Source organism: Lithobates pipiens, unplaced genomic scaffold, assembly GCF_037356315.1.
Source record: "Lithobates pipiens isolate NorthernLeopardFrog02 unplaced genomic scaffold, aLitPip1_a1.2 Scaffold_13, whole genome shotgun sequence".
NCBI classification, from domain to species: Eukaryota; Metazoa; Chordata; class Amphibia; order Anura; family Ranidae; genus Lithobates; species Lithobates pipiens.
This window is the reverse complement of record NW_027507718.1, coordinates 385,692,733-385,710,903: the sequence shown is the minus strand read 5'-3', so window position 1 is coordinate 385,710,903 and position 18,171 is coordinate 385,692,733. Positions and strand designations below refer to the sequence as shown.

The 18,171-nt window shown below is 44.4% G+C and overlaps 13 non-coding genes across 13 annotated transcripts; all 13 read left to right on the top strand.

Moving 5' to 3' along the window:
* Positions 1 to 182: 182 nt before the first annotated feature.
* Positions 183 to 267, top strand: TRNAR-UCU (transfer RNA arginine (anticodon UCU)). Its single transcript is given in 2 exon segments — positions 183 to 219; positions 232 to 267. It is a non-coding gene; the product is annotated as a tRNA-Arg (tRNA).
* Positions 268 to 691: 424 nt separating this feature from the next.
* Positions 692 to 776, top strand: TRNAR-UCU (transfer RNA arginine (anticodon UCU)). Its single transcript is given in 2 exon segments — positions 692 to 728; positions 741 to 776. It is a non-coding gene; the product is annotated as a tRNA-Arg (tRNA).
* Positions 777 to 1,917: 1,141 nt separating this feature from the next.
* TRNAR-UCU (transfer RNA arginine (anticodon UCU)) lies at positions 1,918 to 2,002 on the top strand. Its single transcript is given in 2 exon segments — positions 1,918 to 1,954; positions 1,967 to 2,002. It is a non-coding gene; the product is annotated as a tRNA-Arg (tRNA).
* Positions 2,003 to 3,117: 1,115 nt separating this feature from the next.
* On the top strand, positions 3,118 to 3,202 carry TRNAR-UCU (transfer RNA arginine (anticodon UCU)). The gene is given in 2 exon segments: positions 3,118 to 3,154; positions 3,167 to 3,202. It is a non-coding gene; the product is annotated as a tRNA-Arg (tRNA).
* Positions 3,203 to 4,317: 1,115 nt separating this feature from the next.
* On the top strand, positions 4,318 to 4,402 carry TRNAR-UCU (transfer RNA arginine (anticodon UCU)). The gene is given in 2 exon segments: positions 4,318 to 4,354; positions 4,367 to 4,402. It is a non-coding gene; the product is annotated as a tRNA-Arg (tRNA).
* Positions 4,403 to 5,517: 1,115 nt separating this feature from the next.
* On the top strand, positions 5,518 to 5,602 carry TRNAR-UCU (transfer RNA arginine (anticodon UCU)). The gene is given in 2 exon segments: positions 5,518 to 5,554; positions 5,567 to 5,602. It is a non-coding gene; the product is annotated as a tRNA-Arg (tRNA).
* A 1,115-nt stretch (positions 5,603 to 6,717) lies between these two features.
* TRNAR-UCU (transfer RNA arginine (anticodon UCU)) lies at positions 6,718 to 6,802 on the top strand. Its single transcript is given in 2 exon segments — positions 6,718 to 6,754; positions 6,767 to 6,802. It is a non-coding gene; the product is annotated as a tRNA-Arg (tRNA).
* Positions 6,803 to 7,917: 1,115 nt separating this feature from the next.
* TRNAR-UCU (transfer RNA arginine (anticodon UCU)) lies at positions 7,918 to 8,002 on the top strand. The gene is given in 2 exon segments: positions 7,918 to 7,954; positions 7,967 to 8,002. It is a non-coding gene; the product is annotated as a tRNA-Arg (tRNA).
* Positions 8,003 to 9,117: 1,115 nt separating this feature from the next.
* On the top strand, positions 9,118 to 9,202 carry TRNAR-UCU (transfer RNA arginine (anticodon UCU)). The gene is given in 2 exon segments: positions 9,118 to 9,154; positions 9,167 to 9,202. It is a non-coding gene; the product is annotated as a tRNA-Arg (tRNA).
* A 1,128-nt stretch (positions 9,203 to 10,330) lies between these two features.
* Positions 10,331 to 10,415, top strand: TRNAR-UCU (transfer RNA arginine (anticodon UCU)). The gene is given in 2 exon segments: positions 10,331 to 10,367; positions 10,380 to 10,415. It is a non-coding gene; the product is annotated as a tRNA-Arg (tRNA).
* A 1,115-nt stretch (positions 10,416 to 11,530) lies between these two features.
* Positions 11,531 to 11,615, top strand: TRNAR-UCU (transfer RNA arginine (anticodon UCU)). The gene is given in 2 exon segments: positions 11,531 to 11,567; positions 11,580 to 11,615. It is a non-coding gene; the product is annotated as a tRNA-Arg (tRNA).
* Positions 11,616 to 12,730: 1,115 nt separating this feature from the next.
* On the top strand, positions 12,731 to 12,815 carry TRNAR-UCU (transfer RNA arginine (anticodon UCU)). Its single transcript is given in 2 exon segments — positions 12,731 to 12,767; positions 12,780 to 12,815. It is a non-coding gene; the product is annotated as a tRNA-Arg (tRNA).
* A 1,115-nt stretch (positions 12,816 to 13,930) lies between these two features.
* Positions 13,931 to 14,015, top strand: TRNAR-UCU (transfer RNA arginine (anticodon UCU)). The gene is given in 2 exon segments: positions 13,931 to 13,967; positions 13,980 to 14,015. It is a non-coding gene; the product is annotated as a tRNA-Arg (tRNA).
* Positions 14,016 to 18,171: the final 4,156 nt, after the last annotated feature.

Genomic DNA, 18,171 nt, shown 5'->3' with positions numbered 1-18,171 from the left:
ACATGCCCAAGCAGGTAAATTTAAATCTTAAACTGTATCTGGACCAGATCTTGAGCTCATCCCTATTATTTAGCAGTGACCATTATTCAATTGTGTTTATTTGTTACGACTTGAATAGTTCCTCAGGCAAGTTCCTCAGGCAAGTTCCTCAGGCAAGTTCCTCTAACAAAGTCTTCAGAGAGGGCTCTGTGGCGCAATGGATAGCGCATTGGACTTCTAGTTGGTGTAGTAATTCAAAGGTTGTGGGTTCGAGTCCCACCAGAGTCGGTTTTATATAGTCATTCTTCATAGTGATGCTGCTCTAATGCTTTATAAAGTAATGGATTACATTCATAAGGGAGCTTTATTGACGTGGATTTGCTGCACAAGTTAACGATAGAGCCTAGTGGTTTAGGCTTCTCTTGAGAGTTGATATCAGCAAAATTGGAAGTACCCTGTGCAATTCAGAGCAAAGAGAGGGAATGGTACAAATATATTTCTACTTTAACATGACCTCCGGTTCCCACTTAAATATCAAAAGATATTGCACTAAGGCACATGCCCAAGCAGGTAAATTTAAATCTTAAACTGTATCTGGACCAGATCTTGAGCTCATCCCTATTATTTAGCAGTGACCATTATTCAATTGTGTTTATTTGTTACGACTTGAATAGTTCCTCAGGCAAGTTCCTCTAACAAATTCTTCAGAGAGGGCTCTGTGGCGCAATGGATAGCGCATTGGACTTCTAGTTGGTGTAGTAATTCAAAGGTTGTGGGTTCGAGTCCCACCAGAGTCGGTTTTATATAGTCATTCTTCATAGTGATGCTGCTCTAATGCTTTATAAAGTAATGGATTACATTCATAAGGGAGCTTTATTGACGTGGATTTGCTGCACAAGTTAACGATAGAGCCTAGTGGTTTAGGCTTCTCTTGAGAGTTGATATCAGCAAAATTGGAAGTACCCTGTGCAATTCAGAGCAAAGAGAGGGAATGGTAAGCTAACCTGCGTTATATTGTTCCCTTCCCTCATGCCCGGTGCAAGCTGTAATTCTTTATGTACCCTTTTGTCAGCCCCACAACTATTTACTGTCTAAATCTCGCTACCTTCCCCACAATAAGAATTCCAAAGAATGCCCCATTTTTACCAATGACACCACCAAACTTCCACTTCACTCCCGTGATATCTCTCGACTATTGCAACTCCTTACTCTATGGCCTGCCTCTAAACAGACCATTCCCCCTTCAGTCTATCTGATTCGCTACTGCCAGTTGTATCCCCCTTACCAACCATTTACTAGTAGAGGTGTCAGCCACCCGATCTCTGCCAATCTCTCCTTGGCTTCCGTTCTTCCAACAAATCAAATTCAAAATACTAAGGGCATAAAAAGCTTCCCACAACTCTGCCTCTAGCTACATCATTAACCTTATCATATAGTATCAAATAAACCACCCTGTTCTCTGCTTCCAAGAACTCCTGTTCGCTAGCTCCCTCGACACTTCATCCCATGCTGTCCTCTGGGATTTTCCCATGGACTATCCCATCCTCTCAGATTCCCTACACCAATCTATATGGCTATTTCCCTGTCTGTATGCTTCAGGTGATCCCTGCAAACTCATCTATTCAGGATAGTCTTTCCTGCCATCACCTAATTGCTGAGCTCTTCCTTTCTCCAACAACTAATCAACGGTACAAATATTTCTACTTAACATGACCTCCGGTTCCCACTTAAATATCAAAAGATATTGCACTAAGGCACATGCCCAAGCAGGTAAATTTAAATCTTCAACTGTATCTGGACCAGATCTTGAGCTCATCCCTATTATTTAGCAGTGACCATTATTCAATTGTGTTTATTTGTTACGACTTGAATAGTTCCTCAGGCAAGTTCCTCAGGCAAGTTCCTCAGGCAAGTTCCTCTAACAAAGTCTTCAGAGAGGGCTCTGTGGCGCAATGGATAGCGCATTGGACTTCTAGTTGGTGTTGTAATTCAAAGGTTGTGGGTTCGAGTCCCACCAGAGTCGGTTTTATATAGTCATTCTTCATAGTGATGCTGCTCTAATGCTTTATAAAGTAATGGATTACATTCATAAGGGAGCTTTATTGACGTGGATTTGCTGCACAAGTTAACGATAGAGCCTAGTGGTTTAGGCTTCTCTTGAGAGTTGATATCAGCAAAATTGGAAGTACCCTGTGCAATTCAGAGCAAAGAGAGGGAATGGTAAGCTAACCTGCGTTATATTGTTCCCTTCCCTCATGCCCGGTGCAAGCTGTAATTCTTTATGTACCCTTTTGTCAGCCCCACAACTATTTACTGTCTAAATCTCGCTACCTTCACCACAATAAGAATTCCAAAGAATGCCCCATTTTTACCAATGACACCACCAAACTTTCACTTCACTCCCGTGATATCTCTCGACTATTGCAACTCCTTACTCTATGGCCTGCCTCTAAACAGACCATTCCCCCTTCAGTCTATCTGATTCGCTACTGCCAGTTGTATCCCCCTTACCAACCATTTACTAGTAGAGGTGTCAGCCACCCGATCTCTGCCAATCTCTCCTTGGCTTCCGTTCTCCCAACAAATCAAATTCAAAATACTAAGGGCATAAAAAGCTTCCCACAACTCTGCCTCTAGCTACATCATTAACCTTATCATATAGTATCAAATAAACCACCCTGTTCTCTGCTTCCAAGAACTCCTGTTCGCTAGCTCCCTCAAAACTTCATCCCATGCTGTCCTCTGGGATTTTCCCATGGACTATCACATCCTCTCAGATTCCCTACACCAATCTATATGGCTATTTCCCTGTCTGTATGCTTCAGGTGATCCCTGCAAACTCATCTATTCAGGATAGTCTTTCCTGCCATCACCTAATTGCTGAGCTCTTCCTTTCTCCAACAACTAATCAACGGTACAAATATTTCTACTTAACATGACCTCCGGTTCCCACTTAAATATCAAAAGATATTGCACTAAGGCACATGCCCAAGCAGGTAAATTTAAATCTTAAACTGTATCTGGACCAGATCTTGAGCTCATCCCTATTATTTAGCAGTGACCATTATTCAATTGTGTTTATTTGTTACGACTTGAATAGTTCCTCAGGCAAGTTCCTCTAACAAAGTCTTCAGAGAGGGCTCTGTGGCGCAATGGATAGCGCATTGGACTTCTAGTTGGTGTAGTAATTCAAAGGTTGTGGGTTCGAGTCCCACCAGAGTCGGTTTTATATAGTCATTCTTCATAGTGATGCTGCTCTAATGCTTTATAAAGTAATGGATTACATTCATAAGGGAGCTTTATTGATGTGGATTTGCTGCACAAGTTAACGATAGAGCCTAGTGGTTTAGGCTTTTCTTGAGAGTTGATATCAGCAAAATTGGAAGTACCCTGTGCAATTCAGAGCAAAGAGAGGGAATGGTAAGCTAACCTGCGTTATATTGTTCCCTTCCCTCATGCCCGGTGCAAGCTGTAATTCTTTATGTACCCTTTTGTCAGCCCCACAACTATTTACTGTCTAAATCTCGCTACCTTCCCCACAATAAGAATTCCAAAGAATGCCCCATTTTTACCAATGACACCACCAAACTTCCACTTCACTCCCGTGATATCTCTCGACTATTGCAACTCCTTACTCTATGGCCTGCCTCTAAACAGACCATTCCCCCTTCAGTCTATCTGATTCGCTACTGCCAGTTGTATCCCCCTTACCAACCATTTACTAGTAGAGGTGTCAGCCACCCGATCTCTGCCAATCTCTCCTTGGCTTCCGTTCTCCCAACAAATCAAATTCAAAATACTAAGGGCATAAAAAGCTTCCCACAACTCTGCCTCTAGCTACATCATTAACCTTATCATATAGTATCAAATAAACCACCCTGTTCTCTGCTTCCAAGAACTCCTGTTCGCTAGCTCCCTCAAAACTTCATCCCATGCTGTCCTCTGGGATTTTCCCATGGACTATCCCATCCTCTCAGATTCCCTACACCAATCTATATGGCTATTTCCCTGTCTGTATGCTTCAGGTGATCCCTGCAAACTCATCTATTCAGGATAGTCTTTCCTGACATCACCTAATTGCTGAGCTCTTCCTTTCTCCAACAACTAATCAACGGTACAAATATTTCTACTTAACATGACCTCCGGTTCCCACTTAAATATCAAAAGATATTGCACTAAGGCACATGCCCAAGCAGGTAAATTTAAATCTTAAACTGTATCTGGACCAGATCTTGAGCTCATCCCTATTATTTAGCAGTGACTATTATTCAATTGTGTTTATTTGTTACGACTTGAATAGTTCCTCAGGCAAGTTCCTCTAACAAAGTCTTCAGAGAGGGCTCTGTGGCGCAATGGATAGCGCATTGGACTTCTAGTTGGTGTAGTAATTCAAAGGTTGTGGGTTCGAGTCCCACCAGAGTCGGTTTTATATAGTCATTCTTCATAGTGATGCTGCTCTAATGCTTTATAAAGTAATGGATTACATTCATAAGGGAGCTTTATTGACGTGGATTTGCTGCACAAGTTAACGATAGAGCCTAGTGGTTTAGGCTTTTCTTGAGAGTTGATATCAGCAAAATTGGAAGTACCCTGTGAAATTCAGAGCAAAGAGAGGGAATGGTAAGCTAACCTGCGTTATATTGTTCCCTTCCCTCATGCCCGGTGCAAGCTGTAATTCTTTATGTACCCTTTTGTCAGCCCCACAACTATTTACTGTCTAAATCTCGCTACCTTCCCCACAATAAGAATTCCAAAGAATGCCCCATTTTTACCAATGACACCACCAAACTTCCACTTCACTCCCGTGATATCTCTCGACTATTGCAACTCCTTACTCTATGGCCTGCCTCTAAACAGACCATTCCCCCTTCAGTCTATCTGATTCGCTACTGCCAGTTGTATCCCCCTTACCAACCATTTACTAGTAGAGGTGTCAGCCACCCGATCTCTGCCAATCTCTCCTTGGCTTCCGTTCTCCCAACAAATCAAATTCAAAATACTAAGGGCATAAAAAGCTTCCCACAACTTTGCCTCTAGCTACATCATTAACCTTATCATATAGTATCAAATAAACCACCCTGTTCTCTGCTTCCAAGAACTCCTGTTCGCTAGCTCCCTCAAAACTTCATCCCATGCTGTCCTCTGGGATTTTCCCATGGACTATCCCATCCTCTCAGATTCCCTACACCAATCTATATGGCTATTTCCCTGTCTGTATGCTTCAGGTGATCCCTGCAAACTCATCTATTCAGGATAGTCTTTCCTGCCATCACCTAATTGCTGAGCTCTTCCTTTCTCCAACAACTAATCAACGGTACAAATATTTCTACTTAACATGACCTCCGGTTCCCACTTAAATATCAAAAGATATTGCACTAAGGCACATGCCCAAGCAGGTAAATTTAAATCTTAAACTGTATCTGGACCAGATCTTGAGCTCATCCCTATTATTTAGCAGTGACCATTATTCAATTGTGTTTATTTGTTACGACTTGAATAGTTCCTCAGGCAAGTTCCTCTAACAAAGTCTTCAGAGAGGGCTCTGTGGCGCAATGGATAGCGCATTGGACTTCTAGTTGGTGTAGTAATTCAAAGGTTGTGGGTTCGAGTCCCACCAGAGTCGGTTTTATATAGTCATTCTTCATAGTGATGCTGCTCTAATGCTTTATAAAGTAATGGATTACATTCATAAGGGAGCTTTATTGACGTGGATTTGCTGCACAAGTTAACGATAGAGCCTAGTGGTTTAGGCTTCTCTTGAGAGTTGATATCAGCAAAATTGGAAGTACCCTGTGCAATTCAGAGCAAAGAGAGGGAATGGTAAGCTAACCTGCGTTATATTGTTCCCTTCCCTCATGCCCGGTGCAAGCTGTAATTCTTTATGTACCCTTTTGTCAGCCCCACAACTATTTACTGTCTAAATCTCGCTACCTTCACCACAATAAGAATTCCAAAGAATGCCCCATTTTTACCAATGACACCACCAAACTTTCACTTCACTCCCGTGATATCTCTCGACTATTGCAACTCCTTACCCTATGGCCTGCCTCTAAACAGACCATTCCCCCTTCAGTCTATCTGATTCGCTACTGCCAGTTGTATCCCCCTTACCAACCATTTACTAGTAGAGGTGTCAGCCACCCGATCTCTGCCAATCTCTCCTTGGTTTCCGTTCTCCCAACAAATCAAATTCAAAATACTAAGGGCATAAAAAGCTTCCCCCAACTCTGCCTCTAGCTACATCATTAACCTTATCATATAGTATCAAATAAACCACCCTGTTCTCTGCTTCCAAGAACTCCTGTTTGCTAGCTCCCTCAACACTTCATCCCATGCTGTCCTCTGGGATTTTCCCATGGACTATCCCATCCTCTCAGATTCCCTACACCAATCTATATGGCTATTTCCCTGTCTGTATGCTTCAGGTGATCCCTGCAAACTCATCTATTCAGGATAGTCTTTCCTGCCATCACCTAATTGCTGAGCTCTTCCTTTCTCCAACAACTAATCAACGGTACAAATATTTCTACTTAACACGATCTCCGGTTCCCACTTAAATATCAAAAGATATTGCACTAAGGCACATGCCCAAGCAGGTAAATTTAAATCTTAAACTGTATCTGGACCAGATCTTGAGCTCATCCCTATTATTTAGCAGTGACCATTATTCAATTGTGTTTATTTGTTACGACTTAAATAGTTCCTCAGGCAAGTTCCTCTAACAAAGTCTTCAGAGAGGGCTCTGTGGCGCAATGGATAGCGCATTGGACTTCTAGTTGGTGTAGTAATTCAAAGGTTGTGGGTTCGAGTCCCACCAGAGTCGGTTTTATATAGTCATTCTTCATAGTGATGCTGCTCTAATGCTTTATAAAGTAATGGATTACATTCATAAGGGAGCTTTATTGACGTGGATTTGCTGCACAAGTTAACGATAGAGCCTAGTGGTTTAGGCTTCTCTTGAGAGTTGATATCAGCAAAATTGGAAGTACCCTGTGCAATTCAGAGCAAAGAGAGGGAATGGTAAGCTAACCTGCGTTATATTGTTCCCTTCCCTCATGCCCGGTGCAAGCTGTAATTCTTTATGTACCCTTTTGTCAGCCCCACAACTATTTACTGTCTAAATCTCGCTACCTTCCCCACAATAAGAATTCCAAAGAATGCCCCATTTTTACCAATGACACCACCAAACTTCCACTTCACTCCCGTGATATCTCTCGACTATTGCAACTCCTTACTCTATGGCCTGCCTCTAAACAGACCATTCCCCCTTCAGTCTATCTGATTCGCTACTGCCAGTTGTATCCCCCTTACCAACCATTTACTAGTAGAGGTGTCAGCCACCCGATCTCTGCCAATCTCTCCTTGGCTTCCGTTCTCCCAACAAATCAAATTCAAAATACTAAGGGCATAAAAAGCTTCCCACAACTCTGCCTCTAGCTACATCATTAACCTTATCATATAGTATCAAATAAACCACCCTGTTCTCTGCTTCCAAGAACTCCTGTTCGCTAGCTCCCTCAAAACTTCATCCCATGCTGTCCTCTGGGATTTTCCCATGGACTATCCCATCCTCTCAGATTCCCTACACCAATCTATATGGCTATTTCCCTGTCTGTATGCTTCAGGTGATCCCTGCAAACTCATCTATTCAGGATAGTCTTTCCTGACATCACCTAATTGCTGAGCTCTTCCTTTCTCCAACAACTAATCAACGGTACAAATATTTCTACTTAACATGACCTCCGGTTCCCACTTAAATATCAAAAGATATTGCACTAAGGCACATGCCCAAGCAGGTAAATTTAAATCTTAAACTGTATCTGGACCAGATCTTGAGCTCATCCCTATTATTTAGCAGTGACTATTATTCAATTGTGTTTATTTGTTACGACTTGAATAGTTCCTCAGGCAAGTTCCTCTAACAAAGTCTTCAGAGAGGGCTCTGTGGCGCAATGGATAGCGCATTGGACTTCTAGTTGGTGTAGTAATTCAAAGGTTGTGGGTTCGAGTCCCACCAGAGTCGGTTTTATATAGTCATTCTTCATAGTGATGCTGCTCTAATGCTTTATAAAGTAATGGATTACATTCATAAGGGAGCTTTATTGACGTGGATTTGCTGCACAAGTTAACGATAGAGCCTAGTGGTTTAGGCTTTTCTTGAGAGTTGATATCAGCAAAATTGGAAGTACCCTGTGAAATTCAGAGCAAAGAGAGGGAATGGTAAGCTAACCTGCGTTATATTGTTCCCTTCCCTCATGCCCGGTGCAAGCTGTAATTCTTTATGTACCCTTTTGTCAGCCCCACAACTATTTACTGTCTAAATCTCGCTACCTTCCCCACAATAAGAATTCCAAAGAATGCCCCATTTTTACCAATGACACCACCAAACTTCCACTTCACTCCCGTGATATCTCTCGACTATTGCAACTCCTTACTCTATGGCCTGCCTCTAAACAGACCATTCCCCCTTCAGTCTATCTGATTCGCTACTGCCAGTTGTATCCCCCTTACCAACCATTTACTAGTAGAGGTGTCAGCCACCCGATCTCTGCCAATCTCTCCTTGGCTTCCGTTCTCCCAACAAATCAAATTCAAAATACTAAGGGCATAAAAAGCTTCCCACAACTTTGCCTCTAGCTACATCATTAACCTTATCATATAGTATCAAATAAACCACCCTGTTCTCTGCTTCCAAGAACTCCTGTTCGCTAGCTCCCTCAAAACTTCATCCCATGCTGTCCTCTGGGATTTTCCCATGGACTATCCCATCCTCTCAGATTCCCTACACCAATCTATATGGCTATTTCCCTGTCTGTATGCTTCAGGTGATCCCTGCAAACTCATCTATTCAGGATAGTCTTTCCTGCCATCACCTAATTGCTGAGCTCTTCCTTTCTCCAACAACTAATCAACGGTACAAATATTTCTACTTAACATGACCTCCGGTTCCCACTTAAATATCAAAAGATATTGCACTAAGGCACATGCCCAAGCAGGTAAATTTAAATCTTAAACTGTATCTGGACCAGATCTTGAGCTCATCCCTATTATTTAGCAGTGACCATTATTCAATTGTGTTTATTTGTTACGACTTAAATAGTTCCTCAGGCAAGTTCCTCTAACAAAGTCTTCAGAGAGGGCTCTGTGGCGCAATGGATAGCGCATTGGACTTCTAGTTGGTGTAGTAATTCAAAGGTTGTGGGTTCGAGTCCCACCAGAGTCGGTTTTATATAGTCATTCTTCATAGTGATGCTGCTCTAATGCTTTATAAAGTAATGGATTACATTCATAAGGGAGCTTTATTGACGTGGATTTGCTGCACAAGTTAACGATAGAGCCTAGTGGTTTAGGCTTTTCTTGAGAGTTGATATCAGCAAAATTGGAAGTACCCTGTGAAATTCAGAGCAAAGAGAGGGAATGGTAAGCTAACCTGCGTTATATTGTTCCCTTCCCTCATGCCCGGTGCAAGCTGTAATTCTTTATGTACCCTTTTGTCAGCCCCACAACTATTTACTGTCTAAATCTCGCTACCTTCCCCACAATAAGAATTCCAAAGAATGCCCCATTTTTACCAATGACACCACCAAACTTCCACTTCACTCCCGTGATATCTCTCGACTATTGCAACTCCTTACTCTATGGCCTGCCTCTAAACAGACCATTCCCCCTTCAGTCTATCTGATTCGCTACTGCCAGTTGTATCCCCCTTACCAACCATTTACTAGTAGAGGTGTCAGCCACCCGATCTCTGCCAATCTCTCCTTGGCTTCCGTTCTCCCAACAAATCAAATTCAAAATACTAAGGGCATAAAAAGCTTCCCACAACTTTGCCTCTAGCTACATCATTAACCTTATCATATAGTATCAAATAAACCACCCTGTTCTCTGCTTCCAAGAACTCCTGTTCGCTAGCTCCCTCAAAACTTCATCCCATGCTGTCCTCTGGGATTTTCCCATGGACTATCCCATCCTCTCAGATTCCCTACACCAATCTATATGGCTATTTCCCTGTCTGTATGCTTCAGGTGATCCCTGCAAACTCATCTATTCAGGATAGTCTTTCCTGCCATCACCTAATTGCTGAGCTCTTCCTTTCTCCAACAACTAATCAACGGTACAAATATTTCTACTTAACATGACCTCCGGTTCCCACTTAAATATCAAAAGATATTGCACTAAGGCACATGCCCAAGCAGGTAAATTTAAATCTTAAACTGTATCTGGACCAGATCTTGAGCTCATCCCTATTATTTAGCAGTGACCATTATTCAATTGTGTTTATTTGTTACGACTTAAATAGTTCCTCAGGCAAGTTCCTCTGGCAAGTTCCTCTAACAAAGTCTTCAGAGAGGGCTCTGTGGCGCAATGGATAGCGCATTGGACTTCTAGTTGGTGTAGTAATTCAAAGGTTGTGGGTTCGAGTCCCACCAGAGTTGGTTTTATATAGTCATTCTTCATAGTGATGCTGCTCTAATGCTTTATAAAGTAATGGATTACATTCATAAGGGAGCTTTATTGACGTGGATTTGCTGCACAAGTTAACGATAGAGCCTAGTGGTTTAGGCTTTTCTTGAGAGTTGATATCAGCAAAATTGGAAGTACCCTGTGAAATTCAGAGCAAAGAGAGGGAATGGTAAGCTAACCTGCGTTATATTGTTCCCTTCCCTCATGCCCGGTGCAAGCTGTAATTCTTTATGTACCCTTTTGTCAGCCCCACAACTATTTACTGTCTAAATCTCGCTACCTTCCCCACAATAAGAATTCCAAAGAATGCCCCATTTTTACCAATGACACCACCAAACTTCCACTTCACTCCCGTGATATCTCTCGACTATTGCAACTCCTTACTCTATGGCCTGCCTCTAAACAGACCATTCCCCCTTCAGTCTATCTGATTCGCTACTGCCAGTTGTATCCCCCTTACCAACCATTTACTAGTAGAGGTGTCAGCCACCCGATCTCTGCCAATCTCTCCTTGGCTTCCGTTCTCCCAACAAATCAAATTCAAAATACTAAGGGCATAAAAAGCTTCCCACAACTTTGCCTCTAGCTACATCATTAACCTTATCATATAGTATCAAATAAACCACCCTGTTCTCTGCTTCCAAGAACTCCTGTTCGCTAGCTCCCTCAAAACTTCATCCCATGCTGTCCTCTGGGATTTTCCCATGGACTATCCCATCCTCTCAGATTCCCTACACCAATCTATATGGCTATTTCCCTGTCTGTATGCTTCAGGTGATCCCTGCAAACTCATCTATTCAGGATAGTCTTTCCTGCCATCACCTAATTGCTGAGCTCTTCCTTTCTCCAACAACTAATCAACGGTACAAATATTTCTACTTAACATGACCTCCGGTTCCCACTTAAATATCAAAAGATATTGCACTAAGGCACATGCCCAAGCAGGTAAATTTAAATCTTAAACTGTATCTGGACCAGATCTTGAGCTCATCCCTATTATTTAGCAGTGACCATTATTCAATTGTGTTTATTTGTTACGACTTAAATAGTTCCTCAGGCAAGTTCCTCTAACAAAGTCTTCAGAGAGGGCTCTGTGGCGCAATGGATAGCGCATTGGACTTCTAGTTGGTGTAGTAATTCAAAGGTTGTGGGTTCGAGTCCCACCAGAGTCGGTTTTATATAGTCATTCTTCATAGTGATGCTGCTCTAATGCTTTATAAAGTAATGGATTACATTCATAAGGGAGCTTTATTGACGTGGATTTGCTGCACAAGTTAACGATAGAGCCTAGTGGTTTAGGCTTTTCTTGAGAGTTGATATCAGCAAAATTGGAAGTACCCTGTGAAATTCAGAGCAAAGAGAGGGAATGGTAAGCTAACCTGCGTTATATTGTTCCCTTCCCTCATGCCCGGTGCAAGCTGTAATTCTTTATGTACCCTTTTGTCAGCCCCACAACTATTTACTGTCTAAATCTCGCTACCTTCCCCACAATAAGAATTCCAAAGAATGCCCCATTTTTACCAATGACACCACCAAACTTCCACTTCACTCCCGTGATATCTCTCGACTATTGCAACTCCTTACTCTATGGCCTGCCTCTAAACAGACCATTCCCCCTTCAGTCTATCTGATTCGCTACTGCCAGTTGTATCCCCCTTACCAACCATTTACTAGTAGAGGTGTCAGCCACCCGATCTCTGCCAATCTCTCCTTGGCTTCCGTTCTCCCAACAAATCAAATTCAAAATACTAAGGGCATAAAAAGCTTCCCACAACTTTGCCTCTAGCTACATCATTAACCTTATCATATAGTATCAAATAAACCACCCTGTTCTCTGCTTCCAAGAACTCCTGTTCGCTGGCTCCCTCAAAACTTCATCCCATGCTGTCCTCTGGGATTTTCCCATGGACTATCCCATCCTCTCAGATTCCCTACACCAATCTATATGGCTATTTCCCTGTCTGTATGCTTCAGGTGATCCCTGCAAACTCATCTATTCAGGATAGTCTTTCCTGCCATCACCTAATTGCTGAGCTCTTCCTTTCTCCAACAACTAATCAACGGTACAAATATTTCTACTTAACATGACCTCCGGTTCCCACTTAAATATCAAAAGATATTGCACTAAGGCACATGCCCAAGCAGGTAAATTTAAATCTTAAACTGTATCTGGACCAGATCTTGAGCTCATCCCTATTATTTAGCAGTGACCATTATTCAATTGTGTTTATTTGTTACGACTTAAATAGTTCCTCAGGCAAGTTCCTCTAACAAAGTCTTCAGAGAGGGCTCTGTGGCGCAATGGATAGCGCATTGGACTTCTAGTTGGTGTAGTAATTCAAAGGTTGTGGGTTCGAGTCCCACCAGAGTCGGTTTTATATAGTCATTCTTCATAGTGATGCTGCTCTAATGCTTTATAAAGTAATGGATTACATTCATAAGGGAGCTTTATTGACATGGATTTGCTGCACAAGTTAACGATAGAGCCTAGTGGTTTAGGCTTCTCTTGAGAGTTGATATCAGCAAAATTGGAAGTACCCTGTGAAATTCAGAGCAAAGAGAGGGAATGGTAAGCTAACCTGCGTTATATTGTTCCCTTCCCTCATGCCCGGTGCAAGCTGTAATTCTTTATGTACCCTTTTGTCAGCCCCACAACTATTTACTGTCTAAATCTCGCTACCTTCACCACAATAAGAATTCCAAAGAATGCCCCATTTTTACCAATGACACCACCAAACTTTCACTTCACTCCCGTGATATCTCTCGACTATTGCAACTCCTTACTCTATGGCCTGCCTCTAAACAGACCATTCCCCCTTCAGTCTATCTGATTCGCTACTGCCAGTTGTATCCCCCTTACCAACCATTTACTAGTAGAGGTGTCAGCCACCCGATCTCTGCCAATCTCTCCTTGGCTTCCGTTCTCCCAACAAATCAAATTCAAAATACTAAGGGCATAAAAAGCTTCCCACAACTCTGCCTCTAGCTACATCATTAACCTTATCATATAGTATCAAATAAACCACCCTGTTCTCTGCTTCCAAGAACTCCTGTTCGCTAGCTCCCTCAAAACTTCATCCCATGCTGTCCTCTGGGATTTTCCCATGGACTATCACATCCTCTCAGATTCCCTACACCAATCTATATGGCTATTTCCCTGTCTGTATGCTTCAGGTGATCCCTGCAAACTCATCTATTCAGGATAGTCTTTCCTGCCATCACCTAATTGCTGAGCTCTTCCTTTCTCCAACAACTAATCAACGGTACAAATATTTCTACTTAACATGACCTCCGGTTCCCACTTAAATATCAAAAGATATTGCACTAAGGCACATGCCCAAGCAGGTAAATTTAAATCTTAAACTGTATCTGGACCAGATCTTGAGCTCATCCCTATTATTTAGCAGTGACCATTATTCAATTGTGTTTATTTGTTACGACTTGAATAGTTCCTCAGGCAAGTTCCTCTAACAAAGTCTTCAGAGAGGGCTCTGTGGCGCAATGGATAGCGCATTGGACTTCTAGTTGGTGTAGTAATTCAAAGGTTGTGGGTTCGAGTCCCACCAGAGTCGGTTTTATATAGTCATTCTTCATAGTGATGCTGCTCTAATGCTTTATAAAGTAATGGATTACATTCATAAGGGAGCTTTATTGATGTGGATTTGCTGCACAAGTTAACGATAGAGCCTAGTGGTTTAGGCTTTTCTTGAGAGTTGATATCAGCAAAATTGGAAGTACCCTGTGCAATTCAGAGCAAAGAGAGGGAATGGTAAGCTAACCTGCGTTATATTGTTCCCTTCCCTCATGCCCGGTGCAAGCTGTAATTCTTTATGTACCCTTTTGTCAGCCCCACAACTATTTACTGTCTAAATCTCGCTACCTTCCCCACAATAAGAATTCCAAAGAATGCCCCATTTTTACCAATGACACCACCAAACTTCCACTTCACTCCCGTGATTAGTGATGGACGAACTTCCGACGGGACGTTTCGCGAACGCGAAATGCGAACGGACCCAAACGTTCGCGAAACAGAACGTTCGCCGCGGGCCCCATTGACTTCAATGGGAGGCGAACTTTGCAAACCTTCATGTCGAATTTGCGGCCACGTGGTAATTATTAGGGGGTAAAACGTAGTCCCACCATCTGGACAATGACATAATACATGTATGAGGTGAATTTGGGATCGATAACTACAAGCATTTTTATTTTATTTGGGAAATTGTTCTAACAATTCAGGACTATGGAGCTAATGAAGGCAATGGAGGAGAGGGAAGGTCAGGGACCAGGGTAGGCAAAGAAGAGGGTGCAGGAGATGATCACCAGCAGCGTGACATACCGGAATGACACATGCACCGTGATAGAGGCATCTGACAGCAGCACCGTAATACAGAGCACTGACAGCAGCACCGTGACATACAGCGCTGACAGCAGCACCGTGACATACAGCGCTGACAGCAGCACCGTGACATACAGCGCTGACAGCAGCACCGTGACATACAGCGCTGACAGCAGCACCGTGACATACAGCGCTGACAGCAGCACCGTGACATACAGCGCTGACAGCAGCACCGTGACATACAGCGCTGACAGCAGCACCGTGACATACAGCGCTGACAGCAGCACCGTGACATACAGCGCTGACAGCAGCACCGTGACATACAGCGCTGACAGCAGCACCGTGACATACAGCACTGACAGCAGCACCGTAAGCAGCCCCAGGAGGAAGTCAGCACAGCACAGGGATGGTGTGATCCCCTCATAATAAGAACCCCCAGGAGGAAGTCAGCACAGCACAGGGATAGTGTGATCCCTTCATAATAAGAACCCCCAGGAGGAAGTCAGCACAGCACAGGGATATCATAAGCAGCCCCAGTAGAAATATGACACCGCTCAACCTCTTCAAAGAGGAGGGTAGGGGCATATAGTACGGTGTGCTTTTTTGGGTCAAGGAAGTGAGCCAAATGAATTAAGAAGGTCTGTGTGCTTGATTAAAAAAATAGTTTATAGACATATACATGGTCTACTGGTCACATGTGTTGAATTCCTCCGAGATCCATGCCTCATTCATTTTTAGAAATGTGAGGTAGTTAACACTGTGGTGAGCTAGGCGAGTACGCTTATCGGTCACAATCCCCCCTGCTGCGCTGAACGTCCTTTCGGACAGGACACTGGATGAGGGGCAAGCCAACAGTTCGATTGCAAATTGGGCAAGCTCTGGCCAGAGGTCAAGCCTGCCCACCCAGTAGTCTAGGGGTTCATCACTCCTCAGAGCGTCCACATCGGCCGTTAACCCAATGTAGTCGGACACCTGACGGTCTAGGCGTTCCCTGATGCTGGATCCGGATGACACCTGTCGATGGGTCGGCTGAAAGAATGACCTCATATCCGAAGTCACCAACACATCTTCAAACCGGCCTCTTCTTGCAGGCGCTGTTGGATTGGTACCCGCAAATCCTTCTCTGGGAGTGGGAATTGCTCCTCTGCCAGCGCACGCAAAAGCAGAATGCAGCATTTCTCGAAGCAAGGCCTGGAAGTGCTGCATTCTGACAGCCCTCTGCGACGGCGGTAACATTTCCGCCATTTTGTGTTTGTACCGGGGGTCTAAGTACGTTGCCACCCAGTACTGGTCCTTGACCCTCATGCTTTTTATACGGGGGTCCCTATTAAAACACTGGAGCATGAAGGCCCCCATTTGCACTAAAGTGGAAGCGGTGTGGTGGCCTGGCTCCTGCTCATCATCCAGGATAATGTCGTCCTCTTCATTCTCCTCTCCCCATCCACGCACAACAGGGATCCCAGAAAGGTTTAAAGCATGCTCTTCTTGCTCCTGCTCATCCGCCCCGGCACCATCCTCCTCTGACTCCTCATCAGACTCCTGTTGTTGACTTGTCTCAGATAGAGTAGCCCCCCCTGGGAATTCATCCAGCATTGCGACTTCCTCATCTTCCCGCTCCTGCTCCTCCACAGCCTGATCAATGACACGACGCAATGCACGCTCCAGAAAGAAGGCATAAGGTACCATGTCACTGATGGCGCCATGGCTGCGACTGACCAGTTTGGTGATCTCCTCAAATGGCCGCAGAAGTCTGCATGTGTCGCGCATGAGCAGCCACTGGCGCGGTGAAAAAAAACCCAGCTCCCCAGAACCGTTTCTTTCGCAGAGTTCATACAGGTAGACGTTAACTGCACGTTTCTGCTGGAGCAGCCTATCAAGCATATAGAAGGTTGAGTTCCATCGCGTCGGGCAATCGCAAATAAGACGTCTGACCGGCAGATGGTGTCGCCGCTGAATGTCAGCAAGGCGAGCCATGGCCGTGTAAGATCTTCTGAAATGGGCCGAGATTTTCCTTGCCTGCCGCAAGATGTCCTGGACCCCAGGGTATTTGACAAGGAATCGCTGCACGACCAAGTTTAAGACGTGTGCCATGCACGGCACGTGCGTGATTTTGCCCTGTTTCAATGCGCTAAGCAGATTGGCACCGTTGTCACACACCACTTTACCAACTGTCAAATTGAGCGGTGTTAGCCACTCATCTGCCTGTGAACGCAAAGCTGAAAGGAGTGCCGGGCCAGTGTGGCTCTTTGCTTCCAGGCACAACAGACGCAGCACGGCATGGCAACGTCTCACCTGGCATGTGGAATAGGTTCTGGGGAGCTTGGGCGGTGCAGTGGAAGAGACGCTAGCAGCGGAAAAGGAGGAGGCAGCTGAGGAGGAGAGGGAGGAGGATGGAGTAGGAGGAGGAGAAGAAGAGTCAGGCCTGCATGCAATCCGTGGCGGTAAAACCAAATCTACACGGGTGCCACGGGTTACATGCTTGACGGCCGTCAGAAGGTTCACCCAGTGGGCAGTAAAACTGATATACCTTCCCTGCCCGTGTTTGCTAGACCACGTGTCTGTGGTCAGATGTATCTTGGCACCGACACTGTGTGCCAGAGATACATTCACTTGCCGCTGAACATGGCCATATAGCTCTGGGATGCCCTTCTCTGAGAAATACTTCCTTCCTGGGACCTTCCATTGTGGTGTTCCAATGGCCACAAATTTGCGAAAGGCCTCCGAGTCCACCAGTTTATATGGCAGTAGTTGGCGGGCTATGAGTTCTGACAAGCCAGCCGCCAACCGTTGGGCAAGAGGGTTATCCGGCATCATCATTTTTTTACGCTCAAACATTAGGCCCACGGAAGCCTGCCTTTTTGCAGAAAAATGTGAGCTTGGCGTGATGGAAGGTGGAGTGGAGGACAATTGTGAGGAGAGAGGAGAAGGAGAAGTAGAAGACGAGGCTGGACGGTGAGAGCCTGCAGTGTGGCTTTGTGTGTTCCGTTGCTCCCACTGGGCTCGGTGATGGCTGCTCATGTGCCTTCTTAAGGCGGTCGTCCCTAGGTGAGTATTGGGCTTACCGCGACTAACGCGTTGACTGCAAAGATTGCAGATGGCAACGCTATTGTCAGCAGCGGACACGTTAAAAAAAGCCCACACTGCGGAGCCATGTGCCGGTGTCCTGGGAGCGCCAGATGTGACCGTACATGGTCGATGACTCGCTCCTGATACATTTGCAGTCTGCTTTGTCCCTGCTGTGCAATGTAAGTCATTGCTGCTTCTCCTCCCTATCTGCTGGTCCATATCTCCCTCTGAACTCCCCTCCTCTTCCTCTCTTGTGGGCACCCACGTGACATCACTAGACACGTCATCATCAACGTCACCTTCCCCACCGCTATAAGTAGAGATCT